The sequence below is a fragment of the Rhincodon typus genome, unplaced genomic scaffold (genome assembly GCF_021869965.1).
Source record: "Rhincodon typus isolate 14 unplaced genomic scaffold, sRhiTyp1.1 hic_rhity00003037, whole genome shotgun sequence".
Lineage (NCBI taxonomy): Eukaryota > Metazoa > Chordata > Chondrichthyes > Orectolobiformes > Rhincodontidae > Rhincodon > Rhincodon typus.
The window spans coordinates 10,503-16,398 of record NW_025968675.1 but is presented as its reverse complement, the minus strand read 5'-3'; the positions used below and the strand labels follow the sequence as shown (position 1 = coordinate 16,398).

Below are 5,896 nucleotides of genomic sequence, written 5' to 3'. Positions count from 1 at the left end.
CCATGCTCAACATTATTATCAATTATTCATAGATCATAGAATCCCTACAGTGTGGAAACAGGCCCTTTGATCCAACATGTCTACACCGACTCTCAGAAGTTCCCACCCAGACCCATCCCCTAATCTACACCTCCCTGAACACTATTGGCAATTTAGCATGGATAATCCAGTTAGTCTGCACATCTTTGGACTGTGGGAGGAAACCAGAGTGCCCAGAGGACACCCACGCAGACATGGGGAGAAGTGCAAACTCCACACAGACAGTCGCCCAAGGCTGGAATTGAAACCAGGTTCCTGGCGCTGTGAGGCAACAGTGCTAACCACTGAGCCACAATGCCACCCTAATGAGAATTCCTTTCTCATTACCCAATACCTAGTTGCTTCCTCACTATGTTGATTCTTAAAACTGTTCCATATACATGCTAAGAATGCCTCCTCTGTCATATTGCTACTAATTTGATTTGTTCAATTTATGTGCAGATTAAAGTCACCCATATTTACGCCCGTATCTCACCAAATCTCTTTACAAATGAAGCCGATATCTTTACATTTACATTCAATTCTTGTAATAATAAAGGATACAGCTGATTCGCTTTCTTGATGACAAAGAGATTTTGATCAAATGGGTCAATGGGCTGAGGACCGGCAGATGGAGTTTTTATCTCCGGCTAATACATTCCCAAACTGAGCCATTCAGCAATAGATACAAGGGGAATAATCCCCCCACCTCCCGCCCCCCAGAATGAATGGAACTATACAGTCCTCTCTCCTTACGGGTGGAAACAAAGAGAATCAATGGCATCATAAAGAAAATTAGATCTGCATTTAAGTGAAATAAACTTTGGGCAGGGAGCAGGCAAATTTGAGAGATTGCATTTCTGTACAGAAAGTTGGTATTGAAGAAATGAGCTAAATTATTCCGTTCTGTGTCATAATGAATCTAAGACTGATTCCTGCAACCGTTGCTCATAATAAAAACCAGGAATCATTGGAGTAAACCCGCGCTGACCCCGAGGAAGGTCCAGGCTCTCCTTCCTAAATTGTGATACCCAGGCACATCCTCCGGGGCTGCTCTGCACACGGTTTCGAATTTCTTCGAACCTTTCCGGTGACACCGATCGCAGAAATCTTTTCCCACAGACACTGCAGACAAACATTTTACCTTGCATGCACGGCGAAAGACCGATGACACTGCGACGCTGCTAAAAAGGGTGACTCTGTTAGACCTTGCTGTGATATCGGGTTGGAACTGAAGATCTGGAAATCCTTCCCATTGAATGCGCTGTAAAAAGAATGGAAAGAAATCATTCTCCCACTGGCCTGCAGCACGCCTACGGCCCATGCTCTGTTCAACTTGTCAGACCCGCCCTCTGGTTCATTGATTGGTTGGAGCACTAACCCCGCCCCCCTCCCTCGCCGATCGACGCCCGAATTCCAGTCCCGCCCCTGTATCTCCCTGATTGGTTGGAAGATTATCCCGCCCCTTCCATCCGCTCGATGTGTGTTTCTGGGGCTTGCCCTGCCCTTTGTCCTCTGAGTGGACAAGCAGTTCCGGTGCCGTGTTCCAGTCCCGTCCCTTGCTTGTTGCTATTGGTTGTTAGACGACATCAAACCGGCGTGCAAGCTACTGGAGCATGCGCACAGCTAATTGTGATTGTGAGCGTGCGTGCCTGGAGCAATGGAAGGAATGAAATGTTCCTCCATAACATCCACAAACAGTGAGTAAACGTTAGAGAGGAGGGCAGTGTTGGTGCTATACGCCAGCAAGAGGGTTGCATGATTGCCCAGTTTAGGTCTCAAGTCCCAAACAGCGCTTTTTCGGTTTCGCTGTTGAGACCCTAAGACTTCTTCCCTGAAACAGGCCGCAGGCCAACGCCGACGCCTCCGCATCTTGGTTTAGTGGGAAGTGCGCAGGCGTGGTTAGCGTGGTGACGTAGCAGTGACGGCGGGGTCCTGTGTTGCCCCACCCCCGGCTCCATCTCCCACCCCCCGCCACTCTTATTCCTTTCGTCCCCAGTCTGTCCTAGTGTCTCCGTCTGGGGCCTTGCAGTTTTGTTTTATTAGTCCCGATGGGAGGGTTTACTGCGGTAGAAGTGCAATATGAAGGTCAGATGAAGCTGGATGTGATAAAAAGCAGTAATCCCACCAGAATCCAACTCTGTAACCCCGTACAAGTTTACAGGTGTCTCAGCAGCTGGGTGTCTTAATCTTTCCTGCACATGGAGCACGGGAATGGTCTGACCCCGGTGTAACTGCACCACTGGGTGGCCAGCTCAGGTGGGGAACTGTATCACTGTCATTGTCCTGATATTTCCACAGTATCTCCATAGGGTGGGTATCTGTAGTCTCTCCTGGCTGGGTGATCAGGTAAATTCTAATTCAGTGGACAGAACATCCATATAGTTCCTGTTAACTGTCTGTGGTGAGATTTTTATTTCAGTCTATGTTAAAGCTCTTTCCGCTGTCAATTCACTGGAACACTCACTCAGTCTGTGTAATTGGTTACGACTCTTTCGACAGTCTACTGGAAGACCATATGTAATAGGAACAGGAGTAGGCCATTTAGTCCCTTGTGCCTGTTCTGCCATTAAATAGGATTGCGGCTGATCTGACATTCCTGATGGCCACTTTTCCAGCATTTTTCATGTAACCTTTAATTCCCCTACTGATCAAGAATCTACCTATCTCTGCCTTAAAAATACACAAAGACTCTACCCTGTCAGCTCTCTGTAGCAAGAAGTTCCAAAGACACTCAGCCCTCTGAGATGAAAACTCTCTGCAATTCAACTTTAAATTATTCTGAGACTATGCTTTCTAGCCGAGACTAGCCAATGAGAGGGCAAATCCTGTCAGCATTTACCCTGTCAAGCCACTTCAGAATCTGATTGCAGCAATGGTAAGTGATCTCATTCAAGCAAAATTCCAATGTGTAGTGTCCCACTCACTCAGTCTGTGTCACTGGTTAAAGGTCTTTCTGCTGTGTACTGTATTAGAACCTTTGCTGAGATTTTAAAAATCATTCTTGGTTTGAATCTGAGAGCTGAACAGTAACCTCTGGACTGTGAGCAGCAGTTGTGTTAAAAAAGAATATAAAAGCTATAGTTTGTTTCTGAGGCCAGGCCTGGAAGTTAATTGCAGGTTGTTTCTTGATCAAAACTCTGTAGACTATTTTGGTCATTAATGAAGTCAGTATCTGGGAACTGGTACCAGCAAGTCTGGGAGAGAACATGGTCAAATAGAAGTAAGTGCCAGAGTTCTTTAGAACTGGGGCTTTCTGAGAAAAGGTGTTTGGCTGTTGATGTGACAGCATAAAGGTTTGACAATCCTGTGTACCTGTGAAGCAATGCATCATGGAAACTGCTCAAGTAATCTGGTCAATTTTGTTTTGATTTTTGAAAATTTATACCGTGACTCTCTGTATGTCTGTCTTTGGTGCGAATGGGGCTGGAAACAAAGGTTATTGGTTTTAATCATTGCTGCATTCACTGAGGAGTATGTGCAGTATGCTGTTGGGAGATGCTTGTGCATGTGCAAGTGACCGAGACTGATGGAAAAATGTCCACACACGCGTCTTTGACGCTGAGCTGGCTGCCAGTGTGAAAGAGGCGAGGAGAAAAACCACAGAGTGGAGGGAGAGAACCGAGCAGGGTGGGGGCGTGTGGTTTGGATATTGGGGTTATTCTTCTCCCATCACCCCACCACAAATCCCAGCCCATTATTTCTCTCATTGCTCCCCTTCCCCATCCATCCCACCCCTCGCTTCCCCCAGTATCAGCAAACTTCCAAAGACATTTCCTACATACTATGTTGTTTTTCTCAGAACATTCAACAACTTGACAACTGGATAGAAAACGAGAGACACAGCAGCCACTCCAGAAGCTTCCAAAATCACTCTGCATCTTCTTGAACTGCTGCAGTCCGCGTGGTGAAGATGCTCCCAAATTGCTGTTTGGTAAGGAGTTACAGGATTTTCACCCAGTAGTGATAAGGTTGTGCTGATATCTGTGTCAGTCATAATCATTTTGTTCTTATATCCCACCTTCATCAGAATAGAAACTTAGAAAATAGGAACATGTGTAGTTCATTGTAGCTTCTGATCCTGATCTGCTAATCAGTTTGATTATGGCTGATCATTCAATTCAGTAGCCTGTTCCCACTTCAGATCCATACCCTTTGATCCTTTAAGCCCTCACAACTATACATATTCTTCTTCTTGGAAACATTCAATATTTTGACCTTAACTGCTTTCTGTGACAGCAAATTTCACAGGGTCACCACTCTCTGTGTAAAGAAATGTTTCCTCGTCTCAGTCCTAAACGGTCCTTTTTCCTTAAACTGTGACTCTCTGTTTCTGGACTCCCTGGCCATAGATATCATCCTTCCTGCATTTACCATGTTAGTCCTGTTAGAATTTTATTGGTCTCCGTGGGATCTTCCCTCATTCTTCTAAACACCAGTGAATTTCATCCTACCCAATCCATTCTGTCCTCATACGTCAGTCCTACCATCCCCGGAATAAGTCTGGTGAACTGTTGTGAATAGCCTCCATAGTCAGAACGTCCTCCCTCAGATAAGGATTCCAAATCTGCACACAGTACCCCAGGTGTGGTCTCACTAAGATCCTGTACAATTTCAGCAAGACATCCCTGCTCCTGCACTCAAATCCTGTCGTTATGAAGTTCAAAATACCATTTGCTTTCTTCACCTCCTACAGCACCTGCATGCTTACTGTCAGTGACTTGTGATTTCCTAGTTTTGTAATCCAACTGGATAACCTCAAACTTATACACATTATACTTCATCTGCCTTGAATTTTTGCCCACTCACTCAACTCCAAATCACACTGAAGCATATTCGCATGTTGTTCAAAGTTCACTGTCCCAACCAGCTTCATGTCACCTACAAGCTTGCAGATATGCCATTCGAGTTTCCTCGTCTAAATCACTAATGGATAGTGTGAATATCTGGGGTTTGGCACTGACCCCTGAGGTACCACACTGGTCACTGGCTGGCGCACAAGAAATGACTGTTTATTTGACACTGTTTCTGTCTACCAGCCAGTTCTGTGTCCCCGTGAATACCCAATCCCATGTGCTTTAACTTTACATGCTAATCTCTTCTGTGGGACCTCTCAAACGCCTTCTCAAATTCCAAGTGAACCACGTCAACTGCCTCCTTATCAACTCTAAATGCTTCAATCTTGAAACATTCCAGCAGATTTGTCCAGCATGATTTCCCTTTGGTAAATTCATGCTGACTGACTCTGTCCAATCCTGTAGCTGTTTTCCGGTGTTAGGCGAACTGGTCTGTCATTCCACATTTTCTCTCCACCTTTCTTTTAAATAGTGGGGTTATCTTCGTTACCCTCCAATCCATCGTAATTGTTCCAGAGTCGAGAAAATCTTGAAAGATGATCATCAATATCCTCTATTTAGATTCAGGCCCCTAGTTTCAGAATGTATCCATTGTATCTCAGGCCACTTTAAGTACTCTGGGCTGTAGATTACCAGGTGCTGGGATTTGTTGGCTTTTAATCTCATGGATTTCTCCAATACCATTTCCCTACTAATGCCGATACCCTTCAGTTCCTGCCTCTGATGTGTTCCCAGGATTTTAGGGATATTATTTGTGTCATCCTTTGTCATAACAAAACCAAAATATGTAGTTAATCAGTTTGCCATCTCTTTATTCCACGTATTAACTTCCCCTGTTTCTGATTATAAGGGATTTGTTTTCGTTAGTCTGTTCTTCTCGTCATATACTTTTAGGAGTTTTTACAATTAGTTTGTATGTACCCTGCAAGCTTATTCTTACACTTTACTTTTCCCCTCTTAATCAATCCCTTAGACCTCCTGTGCTGAAATCTGAACAGCTCCCAGTCTTCAGACCTGCTGCT

General features: G+C 44.8%; 1 long non-coding RNA gene across 1 annotated transcript in view; it reads left to right on the top strand.

Moving 5' to 3' along the window:
• The first annotated feature begins 1,523 nt into the window (after positions 1-1,523).
• Positions 1,524-5,896, top strand: part of LOC109927565 — an 8,243-nt gene continuing 3,870 nt past the window's right edge. The window contains exons 1-2 of the long non-coding RNA XR_007261431.1: positions 1,524-2,896; positions 3,821-3,952. This is a non-coding gene — a long non-coding RNA (uncharacterized LOC109927565). The remainder of the gene's footprint in view (positions 2,897-3,820; positions 3,953-5,896) is intronic.